This window comes from Coloeus monedula (genome assembly GCF_965178545.1).
Source record: "Coloeus monedula genome assembly, chromosome: 37".
Taxonomy (NCBI): Eukaryota; Metazoa; Chordata; class Aves; order Passeriformes; family Corvidae; genus Coloeus; species Coloeus monedula.
This window is the reverse complement of record NC_138817.1, coordinates 475,500-499,061: the sequence shown is the minus strand read 5'-3', so window position 1 is coordinate 499,061 and position 23,562 is coordinate 475,500. Positions and strand designations below refer to the sequence as shown.

General features: G+C 52.3%; 1 pseudogene across 1 annotated transcript; it reads right to left on the bottom strand.

The window, feature by feature from the left end:
- Positions 1-718: 718 nt before the first annotated feature.
- LOC309584165 (olfactory receptor 14J1-like) lies at positions 719-19,400 on the bottom strand (annotated as a pseudogene). The gene is made up of 2 exons: positions 19,240-19,400; positions 719-1,608 (listed from the first exon to the last, which is right to left on the bottom strand). The product of its transcript is annotated as an olfactory receptor 14J1-like (transcript).
- Between the last annotated feature and the right edge of the window lie 4,162 nt (positions 19,401-23,562).

The following is a 23,562-nucleotide window of genomic DNA, read 5'->3' as shown; positions in this document are numbered from 1 at the left end:
AATTATTCCTGAGGCCTTGCTCCACAGGACTGCACACGATGCCAACTGATGCCCCAGACCCAGAGTCTGCTGCAAGAGACAGTGTCCAAGTGCCCTCCCCCAGGTGCCTTCTTTCTACTAGGCCTGGCAATGTTTTTGTGGCCCTGGTGTTCCATGAGGCCCCTCTCTATAACAACTGGCCCTTGGATCCATGAGATTCCATTGCGTCATAAAGATGTTCTGGGTTCCATGAGGCCCCGCTGTGTCACAATGGACACTGGGTTCCATGGGCTGGGAAGAGCAGAGGTGGGAAGAGGCTGGGCCATTGTCCCTGGCTGTGCTGCTGTGCTGGGAGTCTCTTCCCTCCAGCTGTGCCCACAGGCACTGTCCCTGCAGAGCCAGAGAAGGGCTGAGGAACAAACCTTGGACACACAAGTCAGGGCAGACCCTCATTTTTATTCAAATGCACAGGGAAGAAGCCTCCTGAAAGTCTTTGTGTTTTCAAAGAAAGGCAGATGTTCATGTAGAAATGCTAAGAGCAGTACTACAGGGTTTTATAAAAAATAGCATAACACGAGAAAAAGAAGAAAAGAAGGCACCAATGAAGAAATGGACAAATAGGAAAAAAGAAAGCTGAGATTGTAAAGAGTTACATTCTGAAGGTTCTGGAGCAGAAAAGAGAGAGTTTATTCCTTCTGAAAAGATACAGTCATCATTTTCCTCAGGGATCCTTGAGCTCCTAGTTCCTCAGGCTGTAGATGAGGGGCTTCAGGGCTGGAGGCACCACCAAGTACAGAACTGGCACATCCAGGGATGGGGACGAGATGGAGGGGGGCTTCAGGTGAGCAAATGTGCCAGTGCTGATAAACAGAGAGAGCACGGCCAGGTGAGGGAGGCACGTGGAAAAGGCTTTGTGCCGGCCCTGCTCAGAGGGGATCCTCAGCACGGCCCTGGAGATCTGCACATAGGAGAAAAGCATGAACACAAAACAACCCAAAAAAGGAAAAGTACTAAAAGCAAGAAGCCCAAATTCCCTCAGGTATGTGTCTGAGCAGCAGAGCCTGAGGATGTGTGGGATTTCACAGAAGAACTGGCCCAGGGCATTGCCCTGGCACAGGGGCGGGGAAAATGTATTGGCCGTGTGCAGCAGAGCAGTGAGAAAGGTACTGGCTGAGGCAGCTGCTGCCATGTGGGCACAAGCTCTGCTGCCCAGGAGGGTCCCGTAGTGCAGGGCTTTGCAGATGGACACGTAGCGCTCGTAGCACATGATGGTGAGGAGGAAATCCTCTGTTCCAAGAAAGAAGACAATCAGAAACACCTGAGCAGCACATGCTGTGTAGGAGACGTGCCTGGTGCCCCAGAGGGAATTGTGCATGGCTTTGGGGACAGTGGTGCAGATGGAGCCCAGGTCGGTGAGGGCTGAGCAGGAAGAAGAACATGGGGCTGTGCAGGTGCTGGCCGCAGGCTCCGGCGCTGATGATGAGGCCGTTGCCCAGGAGGGCAGCCAGGGAGATGCCCAGGAAGAGGCAGAAGTGCAGGAGCTGCAGCTGCCGCGTGTCTGCCAATGGCAGCAGGAGGAAGGGGCTGATGGAGCTGCTGTTGGACACTGCTGTGTCTGGCCATGGGCACCTGTTCATGGAGAAAGGACAGTGACAAGTCAGGACAGGCTGCTTGGAGCCAAACCTGTGCCATTCCCTGCACACTGTCCTGCTGGGACTGCCCCACCCTTGTTCCTGCTCTGGGAAAACCTTCAGCCAGTTCCCTGCCTGAGCTCCACTTGTGCTGTGTGAGTGTGCCAGGAGCAGCCAGGCCTGAGCGTGGGGGCTCTCGAGGAGCCATCCCTGCCCCGCTGCCCTGGGTTTGTGGCCGTGTGGCAGAGGGACAAGGCTGGAGAGTCAGGATTTGTCAGTGCAATCCCTCCTAGAAAGGCTTGGTAGCAGTTTTACTCTCAGTTCCACAGGACAGGGATGCAGGAGTGAGTTTTTGGAAATGTTTTCCTACCCACACATCATTCCTGATTCTCTGAGGTCAGAAATCCCCAGCATTTCTGCTGCACTCCACATTTGCCACTGAGAGAGGTGAGAGGCAAAGGATTCCCTGTGGCTCAGGGCAAGCTGAGAGGCTGCATGGGCTTGTCCCCAGCTGGCCTGGGCTTGGCCCTTTGGCTGCAGGCAGAGCACAATCACACTCCCGGCTCACCCTGGGATAAACCAGACCCTGCCCAGAGCAGAGGCATCCCTGAATGTCTCACCCTCTCTAAAGGTCTCTGAGCAAGGGCTCAGCACCCCCTTCTGCCAGGGACACTCACGCTGCCCTTGGCAAACCCAGCAGCATTTCCTCAGCTGTGGCATGTCTGCACTTCCCCGGGGGACATTCAGGGGACTTGGAGAGGCTCTGGCACAGATTTGCACCCAGGAGGGCAGCTCAGAGCTTGGAAGGACACCGTGAGGGGAGCTCTGGGTGCACCCACGATGGTATCTCAGGGAGGGAGGCTCAGCTCATTCCCCTTTCCCATGGACTGCTTTGCCCACAGCCCCACAGCAGCACAGACACAGCACAAGGACTGTAATGAACCTCTCGGGGCTTTGTGCTGAGGCCCTGAACATCAGTCCCTGACAGGGACTGGTAGAAACCTCTCAAGAATTCTGAGTCAGATTCAAACTCCAAAGTTCCTGATACCGTTAATGGGTCCCAGTGAGGGACACGACTGAGAAAGTGTCCCCAGGCTCTGGTCAGAGCAGAGAACTGGAGGCAGGGATGACAGGTGGGGACAAAGAGAAGCCAAGTCTTGGTGCCCTGGGGCACAGCAGTGTCTGTGCCACCAAAGGCTGGGAGGAGACACCTTGTCCTGAGGCACCGGGGCTTCCTGGCACAGCCCCAGCAAGGCTGGGCACTGTCACCCCCCTTGTCCTGCCCTCAGCATCCCCCCACATCCCAGTGGCCTCAGGGATCTGCTGGAAGGAGTCCCTGGGGAGCCTTGGTCAGGAATGGCCCTGGGGGCTCCTGAATGCTCCCAGGGATTGCAGGTTTTCCAAAGGACTTTGGCTTTGGCTTTTGACCTGGGAGTGTCTGAGAGCTCTGTGCAATCCTGGCCTCCAATTATCTGCTTTAATTAGTCCCTGGAGAGCCTTTGTCAGTAACAACACTCAGTGGAGCTCATTACAGCTTCAAGGTACTTCTGTTTTTTAAGTACTTGGTGTTCCCCTTTTGATACCAACTCCATGAGAGGTTTGTGCAATCAAGGCCTCCAATTATCTGCTTTAATGCGTCCCTTGAGAGCTTTGTTTTGACACTCAGTGGGGCTCATTAATACTCTGAGATACTGAAGGATTTTAAGGTGCTTTGGATTTTCCTTCCCACTCTGAATCTCTGAGAGGTTTTTGTGCAATCCTGGCCTCCAATTCTCTCCTCTAAGGTGTCCATGAAGAGCCTGTATTGGTCATGGACCTCAGTGGGACCCATTAATGCCTCAAGACACTTTGGGTGCTTCCCCTGATTTTGACTCTTGAAGGGCTTGTGCAATCTCCTTTAAGGCCCTGAGGTTCCAGGGCTCAGCATCAAATGCACCACGGGGCTCATTAGGATCAAGCAAGTCCTGACAAACCACGGCTCAGCCTTGATTTCCCTCTGCTCGAGTGCAGTTCATTAGGAAAGTTTCCTACTGCAGTTGTGGAGAAATATTTCAAAGAGCTTCCAATAAATACATACTCTTATGTTAAAGGGTGTATCTCATTGCTGTTCTCTTTAGAGAAGAGGTGATTGCAGCATTCTGTGATCAATATTGATGCAAGGTCTCTCCTCAGGAGGCATGGCCTGGTCACAGAAGCTGTGCCTTGAGGTCTGGCCCAGTGTGGACAACGCTGCTCCACATCCCCAACCCCATCCTGTCTCTCCTCACTCACCTGGGACCTGCTTTGCTTGGAGAACTGGCTGCACTCAGCCAAGCAGGGGTTTCTTTCATTTTTTTTAAAGAATCTAAAATTCCTAAGTTTCCCCACTGAAAACAGGCACCCTCCTCAAAGTGTGCCAAGCCCAAGGTGCCACCAAGACCACTCCAGGCGTGCCCTGGGCCAGCTGTGCGGGTGGATTATCATCCCAACCTGCACTGGGCCATTGCAAGGGACTGTGGTCATGGACACTGACCGATGCTGTGGCCATGGACACTGACCCCCACCACAGGGGTTGGATGCCATGGCAACCCTCAGCAGTTCCAGTTCCCTTGGAAACCCTGCCAGGACCCATTGCTGCTGTCAGGGTCCGTGGCCACTTGCAAACAGACCTGTGGCTGCCCTCGGCTGCCATGGCAGCCCTCAGGACAGAGCGGTGCCGGGCTGGTGCCAGCTACAATTGCAGTGACACTCGCTGATGCCCTCAGGTGCCACGGCAGCGGCCACAGGGACCCGTTCCTCACTTTGGTGCCACGGACACCAACACTTGGCCCCGCTGCCATGGGCATTGGCACGGTCACCTGCACTCAGGGCCCGTGGCCGGGCACTGCTGCCATGGACACAGGCACGGAGCCCTGGGCCAGAGTCGGCTGCCATGGCAACCAGCTCAAGGTCCTGTGGCCAGGGCTGGGGGCATGGAAAGGAGCCCATGGAGCCGTGGTGATGGTGGATGGCTGTAGCAGGGGGGTGTCCCCGGAGCAGGGGAATCCAGCCAGAGTCATGACACGAACACTGGTACGATTTGAGCATCATGCTCCAGTTTCTTGTTTACTTCCACCAAGTTATACTTTGCAAAGATTCACGCCCTATTCCCACAAGACAGCCTCGAAGCAGCGGGGAAGTTGACCAGTGTATACCCCTTCCCAAGGCTGTTCAAGGCTGCCAGCGAGCAGGTGCCTTGCAAGCCTGTTTTCAGCCGGAGGCCCCATCAGGGGTACTTGTGCAACAGCCCTGGGATGCCCAAGCCCTCCTGGGGTATCCTATATTCCACAAGGAATCCCTCTACACATCCCCTGTTTTCTTTGTGGGCAACCCAGGCCTGGTCGATGATTTTTCGCAGCCCCGCTTTAAGGCAGAAAAAAAAAAAAAAAATACACCCAAGTATTATTAAACCTAAAATAACTCCAAATAGCAATTGTCAGCCTTCTACTACCAAGGTACGCAGCTATCCGGTGATACCCAGACCCTTAAGCCAATCTCCAATAGGGTCGTCTGTCTCCTGAAGGATGTGTAGGCCCCTCTGGAGGTCAGAGGGGTGCTTGTGAATTGGGACAGAATGGTCAGAAAGATTCATACAGCACATACTCTGGAACTCTTCGCAGCCGTGGCCGTGAGCTAGTAGTAGAAAATCAATGGCTGCTCGATTTTGTAATAATGTTTAAAGGGATTCCTTGTGGAACAGGGGCATAGGATACCCCAGGAGAGCTTGGGCATCCCAGGGCGGTTGCAGAAGTACCCCTGACGGGGCCTCAGGCTGAAAACAGGCTTGCAAGGCACCTGCTCGCTGGCAGCCTTGAACAGCCTTGGGAAGGGGTATACAGTGGTCAGCTCCCCCGCTGCTTAGAGGCTGTCTTGTGGGAATAGGGTGTGAATCTTTGCAAAGTATAACTTGGTGTAACCGGACAATAAAAGAGGAGCACGATGCTCAAATCGTATCGGTGTTCGTGTCATGACTCTGGCTGGATTCCCCTGCTCCCGGGACCCCCCCCGCTACACGTGGCACCTGAACGGCAGGGACCCGAGTGAGTTTTGCTTCAGGCAGGTTTGCTTCAATGCGGTAAGACTCCGAATTTCATCGTATCGGTGCGGCGGAGCCAGGGGAACCAGAGCGGATGGCCCCAAAGCCGAGTAAAGCCGGGGGCCCGGTCTCAAAGCAGAATAGAAAGCCGGAGGATAAGTCCCAAAGCTGAGTAAAGCCGGGGGCTAAACCTCAGAGCTGAGTGGCCGGAGACCGTATTTTCGCGCGGCCGAGCGAATACCTGCAGCACAGAAGCTATGGACTACGAAGCAGGATCTCGACTCCTAGCTAATATTCTCTCTATGAGAGGCGAAATCGTAAAAGACCAAGATCTGAATGCCCTCATTACGTTGGCCCGGGAACATGGATTATTGAGTTACATTTTGCTTTTGTTCTCAACCGAAGCGTGGGGGGAAGTTGGATATAAATTGTGGCTGTCCACGATTGAGGGAGGAAAGGAAGCTAAAGAAGCTAAAGCTCTCGGCTTAACCTGGAGGGCAGTGACTGGCACTCTCGCAGAGATGAAAACAGAGAGGACAGTGGCCGCAGCTGGCATAGAGGCTTTAGAGAGTAGCAGCTCCGGGAAAGAAACAGACAGGGGTCTTATGGAGCAGCGGCCAGAGACCAGAGCAGAGTCCAGGGTAGCACAGTTCTTCGGGCTGGCCGCGAGAAGACCGATTAAAGGCACAGCAGCACCCGTCCACTCACTGCGGGAGTTGCTGGACTCAGCAGGGCAGGATGGTATCCCTCCGACGGCTGAGAGAGAAATGGCTGCGAACGCGGAAACAGTGCCGCCCGACTCAGGGGGCAGGGCACAGGCGGGCCAAAGAGGAACAGGCGGTCCTGGTGTCCGGCCGAAAGCGGCAGAGCAGTCGTGCGGTCCTAACTCCTGGCCAAAAGCGGCAGAGCGCAACCCCCCTCTGCGAGACAGCGGAGCAACATCCGGCAGCGAAGCAGCTTCTGCGGTTTCGTCGCCTGCAGAGCCAGAGCCAGCCAGGGCTACCGAGGGTCAGCCCCAAGAGGGGGAGAAGCACCAAGAAATGATGCAAGAAGTAATCAAAAAGCTTGCTGACTTATCTACACGGCAAGATGCGCTAGAGTCCAAAGCTTGTGATGTTACACCATCAGCACCCTGGCGTCCCGTGGCCCCACCGGTCAAGTTAGCACCCAGAGCTCCTACGTTCCCGTCGGGAGAATCAGGCACAGTGCCTACTGTTGGGGAAGATGAAACAGGAAAGCCTTATAAATATGATTGCCTGACAAAAGATTTTGGGAATATGAAAACTATAAGCGACATCGAAATGAAAGCCACCTTTGAGATACCAAGTCTTAGTTACTGAACAACTGGAAAACAATGGTATAGCCGACTGAAGGTAATCCCCTCTTGATTGAACAATACCCTCTGCTTGCAGGCAGGTCCAAGGGTCAGAGCAGACCCTACTAGCTCAGCAGAAGGGGTCCAAAGAGTAGTTTTTAGAAGTTAAGATGTAACACTCTATGGTAATATAAGAACTCTTATAGGCTGTATGTAAATGCTATAGGATTTGTATCTTGTATTAGATTGGTTAGTGACAATTAGAATATTCAGTACAGAAGATGATTTACTGTATTGTAACCAGGACTTCAGACACTCTTACTATACACTCTTACTATACACTCGTACTACTCTCTTACTAGACTCTCTTACTGTAGACTCTTACTATTCTCTCTTACTATTCTCTCTTTGCTTACCCGCTTACTCTCTTGCTCTCTTGGGCCTGCTCAGAGCTGCCAGCTGCAGCTCTAAGCAGTGCCCCTGTACCCACGCCCTTTGCAATAAACCGCATGTTCCAAGATCTGACTACAGAGATCTCTCGTCACCATCCATCTCCATCCGTCCGTCTACGCCCGGTCCAGACTGAACACCCTGCACCTACAGCCTACAGCCCCTCCCTTCCCGCAAGAGGAGGTGCAGCCGTCGTTTCTATCAGCCCCAACAGGGAGGACTGACCCATTGCGACGGAGATGGAATGGAGTTATCCGTGATGCAATCATTGAGGATGACTGGCAAGCAGTGAATGCCCTCGCTTGCCCTGTACACATACAAGGGGACGCTGCAAAGTGGGAACCCCATGACTGGAAGATCTTGCAGCAAGCCAAGCAAACGGTCACCACGCACGGCTTGCGGTCTGAAGCTACACGAAGCATTCTGCAGTTTATCTTTACAGCAGATGTCCTGTGTCCTAATGATTGCATCAGCATCGCACAGTTGTTATTAACCCCTTCTCAGTTCCTGCTCTGCGAGCAAACGTGGAAACAGCTAGCACAAGAAGAAGCTAGCAAACACCAAAGTGACACACCAGACCCACTGTATGCACTCCAAGCGGACATGCTAACTGGGAGCAGGGCTTATGGAGCGACGGTGACACAGCTGACCATGCCCGTAGTCATTCATCAGTTGTCACAGACTCTTGCCCACAAAGCCTTGTTGTCAGTACCTGAAAAGGAGAAGTCTCCCCCGTATGCAGGAGTCCGACAGGGGCTGTCAGAGCCATATGGTCAGTTCATTGACCATTTGTCAGCAGCCTTAAAGGATGCAACGGAGCTCTCTGAAGAGCTCCAAGAGCAAATGTTCCAAACACTTGCCTTTGAAAATGCTAATAGACAAACTAAGACAATTCTTGCCACGCTGCCCCAAGGAGCAGGTGTAGACGAGATGCTCGTACGTGCTGCCCGTTCAGGACAGTCATCTCAAACAACTGCCTTTACTGCAACACTGCAGAATGTCCTGCGACAACAGGGACAAGTCATCGCCGCAGCACTGACCAGAGGGGTGCCCAGCAAGTGGTGCCGTGCTACAGGACCCTGAAGCGAGAAGGCGCAGTCAGCATCAGCTCCTGAGGAAAGTGATGCCACTACTTCAACAGCTGGAACTCTGGGACCTCCGTCCCGAGAAGCCTTGGGAGAGGCTGCAGACGTGGCAGAGTGAGGGAGCTGAGGACTTGCCAGATCCACCACTCTCCGTAGCAGGAGAAGTAGCGAGACCCTGGGCGAATGTAACAGCTGCCCTGGGTGGTTGCTAGTGACTTGTGGTGGGTGTCGGAGAACCCTCTCCAAAGGCCAAACTAAGAAGGAGAGTTGCATATATTTTTGGGTATAGCACCAAACACAGAGGTAGAGTGAGAAGTTGTTTTTTGACTGTCTTGAGACAAGAGCATTGGTGGACATTTTCAATCAGCTGTCCACCCATTTAGATCGAGTGAAGGCAGTTAGTTTGGCTAGCATCTATGTTGTTACCTGGTGCTTCAGCAGCCAAGGCTCATGCTATTTTGCATAAACTTGCTTGCTGGGAGAGGGATAAGTTAAACATAACTTTGCAGATGCTTGATGAGTTAAGCGTAGATGTTACTAGTGTTCGACATACAGTATTACAAAATCGAGCAGCCATTGATTTTCTACTACTAGCTCACGGCCACGGCTGCGAAGAGTTCCAGAGTATGTGCTGTATGAATCTTTCTGACCATTCTGTCCCAATTCACAAGCACCCCTCTGACCTCCAGAGGGGCCTACACATCCTTCAGGAGACAGACGACCCTATTGGAGATTGGCTTAAGGGTCTGGGTATCACCGGATAGCTGCGTACCTTGGTAGTAGAAGGCTGACGATTGCTATTTGGAGTTATTTTAGGTTTAAAAATACTTGGGTGTAATTTTTTTTTTTTTTTTTGCCTTAAAGCGGGGCTGCGATAAATCATCGACCAGACCTGGGTTGCCCAAAAAGAAAACAGGGGATGTGTAGAGGGAATCCTTGTGGAATATAGGATACCCCAGGAGGGCTTGGGCATCCCAGGGCTGTTGCACAAGTACCCCTGACGGGGCCTCCGGCTGAAAACAGGCTTGCAAGGCACCTGCTCGCTGGCAGCCTTGAACAGCCTTGGGAAAAAGTATGCACTGGTCAGCTCCCCCGCTGCTTCAAGGCTTTCTCATGGGAAAGGGGTGTGAACTTTGGAAAAAGTATAACTTGGTGTAACCGGACAATAAAAGAGGAGGACAATGCTCAAATCGTATCGGTGTTCGTGTCATGACTCTGGCTGGATTCCCCTGTGTCACGATCCGCTAATGCAAGCGGGGGTCGTGATGGTTCGTTTATCGATCTCAGAGTGTAAAAGGACACAAGAGATTTCAGTTTTAATCAAAAACAGTGCACCTTTATTAAGTGCCCACAACACAGTAATGCAATAGAAGAGAGTAAGAGAGAGAGAGAGAGAGTGAGAGAGAGAAACAAAGTAGAGAGGGGGAAAAAAGAGGGGCAATAGCTACCAATGGATGAGACGAAGTCCTCGTGGTCTTCCGCCAATAGATTCGTCTTCTTTCCGTGGGGAGATCTCCTACTTGGTTATTTCAGAAGGTCCCTTTATAGTCCCTTTCAGAAGCGAGGGGCATCTGGCCAAGAGGTTGAGAAATCTACAGCCGTTGTTATGGGGCCCGTTGCTTTGGGAAGCAGGTACAGGACAGACGTACAAGACAGGTGTACCGGAGAGGTGTACAGGACAGGTCGTTCCTTTCCGCTTCGGTGCAGTCCTTCCCGCCTGGGCAGCAAGAACGGCGCAGTCCATTGTGACCTGCACTAATTTTCCTCAGGAATGCGTACCAGTTCCCAGTGGGCACACCCATAGGCAACACTTGGCAGACATCCCACCTCAGCCGGGCCAGGACTCCTGTGTTCAGTCTCTGTCTTCGGCGATGATCGTGAGGCAGATGAGGGATTTTCAGACCATCTCTTACACCACCCTGTGACTCACGATTGTCGTCAAGCGAACTCCATCAGCACGATTTCGTAGTATCGTTGTGAAGTCTTCAGGACTCGTCAATGTTGGTAGCATATCCCGGAAAAGGGTAGAGAACATAAGAAAGGAAGGAAAAGAAAAGAAAAGAAAAAGAAGGAAACAAAAGAAAGAAGTAAATAATTTTTTAATCAGAATACACATGTAATTTTTTAATCAAAATACCTCTAATTTCTTATCACATCTTATTTTAATACTCGTGTAGTTCGTCTCGTGTCAACAACCTTGGGGAGGTCCACAGTGGATGGGACGTGGACATCTATTATAGATGTCAACTGTGTTAACCGTTTCATCATTCTCCAATTTATGATGTATAAGACTGCTGATAAAGCAAAACCAATCAGGATCAAAATCAAGAGAACAATGATGGGATGACACAATTTGTTCAGAACACCTGTAGCAGTGGGTGACCATCCAAAAAGAGTATCCCACCACCTGTGTTCAGCATCTTTCTTTACCCTTTCTAGAACACGATGTATTTCTTTCACATTGTGATGAACAGTTACCAAGGTTTTCTGTCCATTTTTCTTGACCTTTTCCAAAATTTCAATTAAATCTTGGTGAAGCAACAATTGCTTTACCAAAGTAAGATTAATTGGACTGTAAAAGGTGATAAGAAGTAACTGGGGCTAAATATGAAAAATCACATCCTATGATTTTAGTAAAGTTACAAACACAAAAATTTGAATGATTTTTAGTATCTACTACTACATTTTCTACAAATATTTTATCACAAGCAGTTCTTAAGCTTGCACATCCATTACCTATATAGACAAGCACTGTTTCAGGAATTTTGTTAGGATGAATTTCAAAAGGACAGATATTTTGTTCTGTATCTAAACAAATGTCTTGAGCTCTAATTGCATTACTTTCACAGATGAACCCTTGTTGTTCTCGGACAATACAAGTTTCCAAATCAACAGTTTGCCACTTTTCACCGATTTGACGGGCCCATTCTCTATGCTCGAAAGGATAGAGAACAGCTCCATCATGGTTCAGCCCTAATGCAATGACAGGGAATATCAAATGCACTGAAGCGTTACGTATGGTTAGTACAAAGGCTGTGGCTGTGTTTGTGATGGGATCATAGGTAAAATTTACTAAGTTCCGCCAGGACTGGAATTCTCTTTCAAAATCAGCGGCACTGTCCCAGATTATTTTCCAAATTTCAGTAGGAAAAGTGCCTTCTTCGCCTTCTCTTATAATTGAGGCAGCAACTGACTGCATCCATAATTGAGCCTGGACGCAGCTGAGAGCCAAAGAAACGTTGTTTTGTGTAGCATCGAGTGCGTCAATTATCAATTTGCGGTCATTCACATTTACCTTTTCCCAATTTGATAATATGTTTGATAACAACCACTGATGGCCTCCCAAGGCTAATAGGGATGACTGTAGTGGTTGTTGTATTTTAGTCAAATCTGTAGTTGTGGCAGCCAATTTATTCATTAGCACTTCTGAATCAATACTATTCAAGATTCCCAATCCTGTTCCCATAACACCGGTTATGTCTCTTTGTGTCCGTTTCTTAGAAGGGTTCCGCTTTTGCAACCAGGTTGTCCACCCCTCGAAGGAAGTTTGCAGAAAAGGTGAACAAGCTGGCTGAACTTCTGAGACATTGTTTTGCATCAGCAACTTGACTTGTTTGAGGGACCATGCTGGATTCTTCATGTCCCTCGGAGTTCTTCTGTGAAAAGCAAACACAACAGAGTCTGCCACCAAAGGCAGAAAAATCAGAATGATGGAATTATGCAGCGTGTATGTATCCGATGCTCTCTCCCTAGGGCATCAGAGGCTACCAAGCATATTTATTCAGAGGGGTTTTTAGCACTAGTGGTACTTCTCTTAGAGTAGGAAGATCTACCAAAACAGTTTGTCCAGGGTAGTGTGCAGGATTCTTAGGATCATTTGGTCCCTGTAGTGAGAGCATTCCCAAGGCATTTAAAACACAATATCGGTTCTTTGTTGGAACAATTCCACACCTCTGGGCATCTTTCTTTGTCAGCGCAGAAATTTGTGCTCCAGTGTCAATCAGAAAAGTTACAGGTGCCCGTTTAGGGCCTGTAATAGCTGTGACCATTATATCTCCTGTTTTATTTCTAGTGAGCATTCTCAGGTACACCCATGCTCTGTCTCTTCGCCCACTGACAAGAGACGGAGGGTCTAGTTTCCCTGGTTTTGAGGGAGAGGTCGTTTTGGCTCACTGCACAGACTTTGAGGGAGAGGTTGCTCTGACTCACTGCCCAGATTCTGAGGGAGGAGGGGTGCACTGGGTTGAAGTGACGGATTCGGTAGGATGGGTTTTCGGCACTGCCAGTTAGACACTACCTTACTCAATTTATCAGGGGGTAAGCCATCCATCACATCTCTGGGGACCCCCTTTTTGATGCCTAATAACCACCAATGCTGACGCTTAGGGATCTGTTTTACATTCTCTGGTTTTTCACTATGAGGAGCCCTAATGTATCTGACACCTTTTGTTTTTTCTGATTTTTCCTCTGGGATTTTTATAGGTCCATATTTTCTACTGTAATTAATCAGATCTTCTGCAACCTCACTCCATGTCCAAACTTTGTGATCACCGGCAGGTGAATTTGATTGTGAACCTGGCGGCTAAGAGGGGGTTGAATATGGAGTAAACCCAGGATCGGTAGATCCAGTTTGGTCGCTTGGGTTTCCAAGGAATCTATTCAGTCTTTCTACGGGACCTACAGCTGCTATGGTTTTTTGAAGGACAATTGCTGTAGGTTTGAGTGATTCTGGAAAGCCTTGAATTAAAGGGGTCATCAGTTCAGGTTTCACAGGTAGTTGCATGGGGGATTCATATCCAGGAGTTAATTTCCTTTCGTGGATCATTTGCAGACAGGCGGCTTTGTGGACGCTTTCTAGAAGTTGTTCGGGGGTACCAACTCTAGCTAAAGGGTCTCCCCTTTCTAAAGGATTGAGTCCCCCGGCCCAGAAAGCTGCACACTGAGTCAGGGACCATGTGCCACGTTGGTCTCCTGTTGTCAAGAAAACTCCATGTCCCCAGTATCCACTGGCCTCCTGTTCAGTTAATCGAATTTGGTCTCCTCCGGTGAGAGACACTCAGAAGACATATTCCATCTCAGATTCGTGGGGGAGCCGCCCATACTCCTTTTTTAACCTGGCCAATTCCACAGCAGTGTATGGTATTTGTTTAGTGGTGATATGATCTTCAGTGGTTTAGTGGTTCAAGATCTTCATCATTGATATAATTATATTCTGTTTTAATCAGAGGTCTCATACGAGGGCAGCAGTTTTCCCCACAATTTTTTACTAGTATTAGTTCTTTCTGGGGGTATATTTGGTTAATGTGAGGAGTTTCCTTTTCCTCTGTCTCTTTTGGTGAGTCAGTATACTGTGAATTCTTAAAATATTCCTCTTTTAAAGCAGTCTCTAGCAAATGATTTCTATTCTTCTCTTCATCCAATTGTTTCTGTAAAATCTCCACTAGGTTTTGAAGGGAATCTATGATTGCTTTCTCCTCAGTACATCGCTTCAAGCGATGATCTATAGCTGCCGCAAGGCATGCCCCTAAAACAGAGCAGATTATGGTTTTATTTTGGCCAAATTTAAATCTAGTCTCATGTTGTAAAGAACATACTCTGTCAGTTACATTATCCAAATTAAACCAGTTATTTTGAGCCCATTCTTCCCCTCCTGGAGAGGGCCGGGCATTATGTTTTGCTAGCAGAGCATAAAACGCAGCTTTAACTTTTGCACTGGAGTTTTCAGTCATTTTATAAAAGGATCAAAACCACCACAGGGAGGTAAAAGTTAATTACACATTGCGACACAAACAGCTTCGCTGTGTCTCCCTTCGCTTCCCTGGGTGGGTGAAGAGACCAAATCTGCCTGGGAGGTACTCCTTAAGTTACTTACGGTTGTCTCTTCACTACACCAAGCAGTCCAAATTCACACACGCCCACCAAAACAGTTCCCCCTTTTACACTAAGAGATCTTTTGCGAAAAATCTGAAGACAGAGCCCTCAACTGAGTATGGGGTGCTTTTCACCTAGGCGTGTGCAGTTTGCGGGAAATTCGAGTCACCCCCCTTGCTTTCTAGACACCGCTCACCCTTTTCGGGGTGTCGGGCTGGGTACGGCTGGAGTGAAACGTCCTTCCCCTACTACAGACTACACACAACCTTGCAACCCCTTCTGTCTGTCAGATCCTGTCCGTGACGCCAGTTTAATGTCACGATCCGCTAATGCAAGCGGGAGTCGTGATGGTTCGTTTATTGATCTCAGAGTGCAAAAGGACACAAGAGATTTCAGTTTTAATCAAAACAGTGCACCTTTATTAAGTGCCCACAACACAGTAATGCAATAGTGAGAGAGAGAGAGAGAGAGAGAGAAAACAAAGTAGAGAGGGGAAAAAAGAGGGGCAATAGCTACCAATGGATGAGACGAAGTCCTCGTGGTCTTCCGCCAGTAGATTCATCTTCTTTCCGTGGGGAGATCTCGGACTCGGTTATTTCAGAAGGTCCCTTTATAGTCCCTTTCAGAAGCGAGGGGCAACTGGCCAAGAGGTTGAGAAATCTACAGCCATTGTTATGGGGCCCGTTGCTTTGGGAAGCAGGTACAGGACAGACGTACAAGACAGGTGTACCGGAGAGGTGTACAGGACAGGTCGTTCCTTTCCGCTTCGGTGCAGTCCTTCCCGCCTGGGCAGCAAGAACGGCGCAGTCCATTGGGACCTGCACTAATTTTCCTCAGGAATGCGTACCAGTTCCCAGTGGGCACACCCATAGGCAACACTTGGCAGACATCCCACCTCAGCCGGGCCAGGACTCCTGTGTTCAGTCTCTGTCTTCGGCGATGATCGTGAGGCAGATGAGGAATCTTCGGACCGTCTCTTACACCCTGCTCCTGGGATCCCCCCCTGCTACAGTTCCCCACCTCTGTGTGTCCTTGGAACCTGTGGGGATCTCCAGTCCACGGATGCCCCCGGGAGCACGGCTGTGCCTGCCATGGGGAGCTGAGCTGCCACTGCTTGGGGTCTCACCTTGTGCTGGCCCTCGTGGGGCTCAGTCAAAATGTGGAACTCTCTCTCCTTCCATCGGAAGTGACAGTCCCCACTCTTCTCCTCTTTTCCCCATGGCCGTGCAAGTGGCATCCAGCCCCTCGGTGACACAAAATGACAGCTGGAGGAGTTGTTGTGACACACGGCACAGCAGAGACACCCAGAACCTGCAGCAACAGCACCCATGGGTGGGGGGGTTCCTGCACCCCCACAGGCCACGGAGGGGCCCCCAATGCACCCCCACACCACAGGGCTCAGGGAACCTCGGACACATCCCCCCAGCCTGGGCACAGCCCAGCCCAGCCCCGCTCCTCCCACCCACTGAGTCCTGTCCCCGCCTGGGACCCGCACAGTGCCCACTTTGGGGTCACCCCCATGGTCTTCCTGCCCCTGTCCCCAATGAATCTTTGCCCATTCCCCAGAGGCCCTGAGCACCTTTGGGGTGATGGCTGGGGGAGGGGGGAGGGATGACACCGGGGGGCACCCACCTCCTGTCCCAAAGGAGGAGCTGTCCCCGAGTGATAAATGATGGCCGTGGAGACTGACTCCCAAAAATGTAGGCAAGCACAGGAACTGTTTGGATGGGGAAAGAGACAGGGTGGAAATGGTGGCTCTGGAGGACACACTGGGCCGAGAGGTCACTGCTGACCCCCCCACACATTCCCCTAGCCAGGTACCGCTCTCCCAACCCCCTATGGCCCCTCAGCCCCAGACACCAACCCCCATCAATGGAGCTCCCCCTCAGTGCCATGGAGACTCTCAAGGCCACCCCTAGCCCCACAGGGTACCCCTTGTCCCCATCAGATCTGACACCACCTCCAAAGTGAGCGCTCCTGGGCACAGCCAGGGCCGTGCCACCCTGCAGATCCCTGCAAACCACAGTGGCGGCTTCGAAGCCACAACCCGAGTCTCAGACAGTTTCCCACTCTTTATGTCTGGAGCTGACCAAGAAATGCCCCTTGGTGGGGTGCCCCTTTCCTGCAGTCACCGCAATGACCAATGGCAAACTGAGCCCTCGCTGAGGCTTTCCCCAGGAGAAGCCGCTTTTGTTCCCCCGCAGGGCAGCCTGTTCTTTTGGGGGGCAGTGGGCACAGGGGCAACAGCAGCCCCGAAGGAAGCGGGATTGCATGCGGAACAGCCTGACACCAAACAGACTTCAGTGTCACAAAGGCAGAGGAGAGGGGGTCCCTGGGAGGCCAAGGCAGGCAGATCTGATTGTCCTGGCAGGTTTCATCTGGGAACAGTCCTTGGATACACAGAAATTTGGAAGAGGAATCTCAGTTTTGGCCATGGGCCCCTGGAGGAGAAGGACGGATCTGTTCCATAGGAAGGAAAGCACAGAGCCCCAGAGCTCCGGGGGCAGATGAGAAGCGACTCTCAACATTCCAAGATCAGCTGGAGCTGTCAGGTGGCCACCAGGAGGCCAAGCCAGCCAGAGCTGTTCCATGTTCCCTTGGTTCCATGGGGCCCCAACAGTGTCACAAAGGTGTCCTTGGCTCCATGGGGCCCAGCAGTGTCACAAAGGTGTCCTTGGCTCCATGTGCCCCTCAGTGTCACAAAGGTGTCCTTGGCTCCACGGGGCCAAGCAGTGTCACAATGGACTCTGCAATTCCATGAGGACCTGCAGGAGCACAAACGTGTCCTTGGATCCACGGGGCCACTCAGAAGCACACCGGCCCCTTGGTTTCATGAGACCCAGCAGTGCCCCGATGATCCCCTTGGATCCAATTCCAAAATTCCAGGGCTCCTAAGCAAAAATGCAGGAAAAGGAGGAACAGCTCTTTACTATAAAATACAGAGAGAGCAGAACAGAACAAACACCACCACAGGAACAGAAGTTTCCCACCCCCTAAGCACAAACCATCATGGGATACTGCATCCCTGACTCAGCCCCAAGACAGGTTTGAGGAATGAGCCTTGTGGCAGCCCACCTGGCACAGAGGATTTTCCATCTGGCAACACAGGGGATGCTCTGGGGGCTGCTGAGAGACTGAAATGTTGTGGTTCACGGCTGAAACTTTGTCAGGAAGGGCTTTTTGCCCATTATGGCAGAACTGTATAAAGGAGCTGTGACCACCCAAGCCCCTCCGTCCCTGAATGTGCCTCCTGAGGGGAACTTTGGGCTGCACCTTGAGCTCAGGGACCTTGAGATCAGGGAAAGGGGACTCTTACGCAGGGATCTCAGGTCTAGGGAGAAGGAAACAAGGCTGAGGGAGGAGAATGAATCCACCAGAAAGCCAAGGCCAGGGCTGTCCTGAAAATCAGCCCTGGCTGGGGGAGGCCCCAGCCCCCAGACCCATTTGCTGAGGCAAGGTTTGCACCCCCATCCCCCAACCAAGGGGGTAGGAGGAGAGTTTGGGGGTGTGGGGTAACCCCTGCCCAGGGGGAGTGAACACCACCCCCCTTACCCAGACTGGCTCAGGTGTGAAACCCCCACCCTAGGAGGGCCACACACACAGGGGACAGTGTCACACTCGCCCCTCCCCAGGGGAGGTCTCTGTCCCTGTCCCTCCCTTGCTCTCTCCCCTTTTCTCTTTCACAGACTGGGGCCTTTGCCAAATGTGAGAATCATTTTTCCCTTCATCCCTGTCACCTCTGTGACAGCTACACAGAGTTTATCCTTCCTTTAAATCATCTCTACTGGGCTGAACTTTCACTTTTCTTTTACAGGAACCTGCCAGCAGCTGAGCTGGAGCTGTGCGGGAACGGCTGGACGTTTGAATTGCCACCATAACTGCTTGTGCTGTCGGTTCATTCATGCTTGGGGTTTGTTTGCATTTTCATCACAAGTGACTTGTGGGAAGAGCAAACATTCCTCCAAGCATTTTAGGTAGAGTTAAGTTTGATTTCTGCCAAGTTTATTTTGTCCAGTGCCCAGGGGATGCTCAAGGGGTCCCAGTCCCTCTCTCCCCAGGGCATTCCCAAGGGGTTGTCCCTGTTCCTCTCACTCCAGGGCATTCCTGAGGGGTTATCGCCTGTCCCTTTCACCCTTGGGGATGCTCGGGCATCTCCATCCCTCTCACCCCAGGGAACGCTTTTATGGGACTGGGGAGCAGGAGCCCTGTGTCCCTCTCACTGCTGAGTGTGCTCAGGGGCTCTCCAACCTTCTCATACCTGGGGAGGCCGGGGGGGTCTCTGTCCCTCTCACCCCTGGGGTGACCGCGCCCAAGCACCATTGGGGTGAGAGTAACAGAGACACCCCCAAAGCCCCACAAGCACCTCCCGAGAATCCCAAGGGGAGAAGGACAGAGACCCTCACTGGGCACCGAGTGGGGTGAGAGGGACAGAGACCATCCCCACCCCCCAATCGTTCCCAGATAAGAGAGGCTTGGAGACCCCCTGGGACTCCTCAGGTAGGAGAGGGACAGAGACAATCCCAGGCCGTGCATCCTCCTCTCCCACGGGATGGATTGGGGAGGATTGCTGTGCTCCTACCCCAAATGTGGGGCCAGGGTTATCTCTGTCCTCCTCCCACTTGGGAGGGCAAAAGCATCCTCATCCTCCTTTCCTTTGGGGGGACAGTAGCTGGACTCCATTCTCCTTACCTTTGCAGGGGAACAGGGGTGCTCTCTGTCCTCGTCGCCCTGGGGGATTCTGCCTCCTCCTTACCTTTGGGGCAACCCTAGTGGTCCCTGTTCTTCTTGCCCCAGGGAGGCCTCCATCCTCTTCCTCTTTAGGGGGAAGTCTGGGATGGTCTCCATCCTCTTTACCTTTGGAGGGGGTTGGGGTGGTCTCCATCCTTCTTGCCCAGGGGAAAGGCCACAGACAGGTCTCTGTCATCTTCCCCTTTAGGGGGCCCAAGGGGGTCTACATCTTCCTCACCCTTGGGGGAACCATGAGGGGAACCGCAGTGGTGTCCATCCACTTCCATTCCGGCTGGGCCAGGGGGTCTCTGTCCTTCTCCCCTTTGGGGAGAGCCGGGGGTGTTCTTCGTCCTCCACCCGTACGTGGATGTGCGTGGGGCTCTCCGTGTCTGCACCCTCGGGGAGGGAGCTCTCCGTCCCTCTCGCTCCACTCGCTGCCAACGCTGGTGTCCAGCCCACGCACCCGTTACCGGTGACGGCGACACGGGGCGCAGCGGCGGCTTGGGGCACGAGGGAGCTGAGCTGGGGCTTCCCCTTCACATCGTGCTGCGATCGGGCCCACGGGGGCGGGCACCGCTCCCACCTCCCCCCAAACACCCACACACCCTCCAGCCTGAGTTGGTCGCGGGGTTCCCGTGTTTCGGGGCCGAGGGCGCGGAGCTCCACTCGGCTCTGTCTTCTCCACTCGGCTCTCACCCCTGCACTCTGCCCACTCTGCTCACCCTGCTCCTCTCCCACTGCTCGACTCCTCTCTCCCCACTCCTCTGCGCCGCAGCAGCACCGGATCCCGCACTAAACAACAGCCACGATCGCCCCTTTATATGGGCATGGGAGTCCCGCCCCACATGGCAGCAGCCAATGGATGCCGAGGTACAAATAATGAGGGGTGGAGCAAAGAAGGTGAGAAAGAAATGTGGTTGGCCGAGAAGGTGCAGGTTCCATGAGGGATGGGGTGGGCGTGGCTTCAGGCAGGGGCGGGGCCAGGAATGGGGTGGGGAAGGGGTTGCACTGAAACCGGGATTTGGGCTGGATCAGGCTGGGATTAGGGTTGAGAGGGGGCTGGGGGCAGGGCTGAGGGTGGGCTTAGAGCTGCGACTGGGGTCAGGGCTAAAGGTGTGTAGTGGTTTGGTCCAAAATACTCATTACTGTTTACCTTCTGTGAGAGAAGAATTAGTAGAAATGCAAAGCAGGCACCAAACTTGAAAGAATATAAACAAGTTTATGAACAGACCTAAAAGAAGAAAAAAAATCATACCACACCTTCAGAATACTTCTCCTCCCCCCCCACCTTTCTCCCTTCTCCCACTGACAATGTAAAAAGACGACCCTTGAGATGTTCACTCTGTTTACCACTTCCATAATAACCTTGTTCAGTCCATTTAGGAAGAGGAGTCTCTCTTGCCCATGCTATGAAAACATTATCACAACGAGACAGCCGCCCGGCTTGGTTCTCTGCTCTCATCATTGAGAGTTCCCTCCCACAACCTGCAGCTTTTCCCACAACTGCTTTCGAGGGTCCAATCTTGAGCTACTGGGGTGCAATTTTAAGGTTGAGCCATCCAGAAACAGAAGTTCTCTTCACCCATATCTGGGAGCATTTCATCTCTAAGATCAGAGGCCCTTCTCCTTGCCTGGGAGCAAAGGGTCTTCCTCATCTTCATCTCTAGGACTATCTCTGGGAGCATCTCTAGGAACTGAGGTCTTCTCCTTTTCCATTTGGAGCAAAAGTCCTCATCGCTTCCATCTCTCCCTATTCAAACTTCTCATGAAATTACAGCTGCTTCAGCATCTGCCTATCTCAGCGCAGGTGCTTTTGCTCTCAAGCACAAGTTGAACGCTCCACCCCCCATGCCTTCATGAAATTACAACAGGTGCTCTGAGCATCATAGCTTTCCAACAGAATTTCAGCATTAAGAATCTCCCCTTTCTTTTCCCTCAGGTTTTCAGCTCTTCACAGCACTGAAAGGGTTAATGTTACCCAGGCCTTGCAGCTGGAATGTCGCTTATCGCTGTTGCTCACATGATCTTTTGCCAGACAGCAGGGCAGCTTCAGCTGAATCTTGGCCACACTGGAGAGGTGGAGCGTGTCTGCACATAGCAGGGCTGTGTGTGTGTGTGGGGGGGGGGGGGGTTGTTCCGCAGGTGGAACAGGGCCCATCGGCTCCAGCATTGCCATGGCCCAGCCTGGCCTGGCCCCAGCAGGGCCCGGGCCAGGCCTGCTGGGCCCTGCATGGGGCCTGCAGCCACCTGTCCCAGCGCCAGAAACAAGAGAGAGCTCTGCCTGGGCTTTGTCTATTCTTACATGTGGATCACAGAGGCGGTCACAATTCTAAGTGGTTTAACGAATTGTCTATACTCAAACTGGCCAGCTGATAGGTTCTGTCATGTCACAGAGGAGCTGTAAGCACCCCTTTGCAAGAACATCACTTCCCAGACTATGCTTTCCTAACCCATGACAGGTGGGATTGGGGTGAGGGCTGGGGCTGGGATTGGGGCTGGAACTGGGATTGGGATTAGCTCTAATAATGGTATGGGATGTGGGCTGCCGCTGGGGCTGGGTTTGGATTTAGAGCTAAATGTGGGACTGGAGTGTGGGCTGGGGCTGCTGTTGAGGCTGGAGTTAGGGCTAAATTTGGCACTGGGGTTGGGGTTAGAGTTGGAATTGGGGCTGGGTTTGGAGGTAGGGCTGAACGTGGGATTTGGGATAACGCTGGAGGCTGGGGCAGGGGCTGGAATTGCAGCTGGGATTGCAGCTGGGGCTAAACGTAGGATTTGGTTTGGGGCTGAGGGTTAAGGAAGGGGCTGGGATTGGGGCTGGGCTTGGAGTTAGGGCTGAGATTTGGATTACAGCTGGGATTGGGGTTAAGGCTAAATGTGGGATTGGCTTTAGGGCTGGGGTTGGGATTGGGTCTGGGACTAGATGATTGTGGGAATGGGATGAGATTAAACAAGGGACGGTGAGTTTGTCTAAACGTGGTGTGAGATTGAGATCAGGATCAGGGTGAGGTTTGGGACTGAGCACACGCAGAGCGCGACAGCTGAGGTGTCACTGCAGGATGTCCCTGGCACCGTCCCAGCCCTCCTCAGGCACCTCCACACTTGGGGGGCAGCTGGGTGGTCCAAGATCCAGGTGCTGCCACGCTGCCCCTCCATTCCAGGCGAGCATTGTGGGAAGGCAGCCCTGAATGTGACCCTTGGGGGTCTGGGATCAGCCTTCACATCCCTGTGGGAGCAGCGACAGAGAGGACGAGAGACTTTCCCCCTCTTATTCCTGTGGAAGGGTGAACCCCAGCTGCCCTTTTCTTCTGCTGCCTCCTCATCTCCTCAGGTGAAGATGTCAAACTCCCCAGGAGCAGGAAGGAGCCCATTCCGGGTTTCCTTGTGTCTGCAGCCTGGAACATCCACTCAGAGCAGAGCACTTTGTGAAAGCCCTGCTGAATGACAGCAGGAGGAGGTTTGTGAGAAAGGCAGGAAATGGTATTTTGATAGGAAATCAAAATTCCACATTATTTCTTTCTGTCACATTCATTTTCAGTCAGTTCTGGTCTGGTTTCCAGAGTGCCACCTTCTCAGCTGGCTGTATTTGTGTCCTCCTTCCTCTTCTGCCTTTCTTTGCCTGCTCTGTTTGTCTCTCAGTGTCTCTCCGAACCCAGGGCAGCTCCCACCAAAGGCCCTCCCCTGATTTTGTTCCCAATCCACCAGCTAAAACAAGCATGGGTGAGGTGATGAAGGCTGGCAGTGAAATGTCACTGTAAGATCGTGCAGCACTTGGCTTCTGGCTCCTTCCTGAGAGCTTTGCCTTCAAGGGCAGGAACATCTTCTCCTTGCTGGGAACTGGAATTCCAGATCCCTGGAGGGTGTGCCGTGGATCCCAGAGGGGCATTCCCGAGGCTCGCAGGGTGCTGGTCCTGCCGAGCCTCCCACGGGAGCCGTGCAGGGCCAGGGGACAAGGTCCAGCAGCTGGGTGGGCTCCCAGAGCAGACAGCAAAGGCTGCTTTGCTGGACATTTCCCAGCACATTCCCAGCTGGAAGCAGAGGGAGGAAGGAAAGGGAAGCGAGTCCCTGCCAGAACCCCGGCAGGTTTGGGGTGGGAAGGGACCCTGCCCGTGGGTTACTGGGCTGAAAGCCAAGTGGAGCAAGACCTTACAATGCCATCTCCCTGCCAGCCTGTGCTGCTGACAGGAGCAGGGTGCCACTTTAGCCCTCTGGGGGTGGGACCAAACTGTGCATTCCACTCCCCTTATCTCATTTCTGATGAGCTGTTCATGATGGGTCGTTTGCAGGAGCTGCCCAGTGCACCCCCGACCCCTCAGGCTATGAGGAGCTGGCTGTTAAATGAGATAAGGAAGGAGAGGCAAACCCTGGGAGGCAGGGCAGTGTTTCTTTTTCTGCACACCAATGACTCAGCTGTGATAACTCCCTCCGGGGTAGCAGCAGCACAGTCCCACC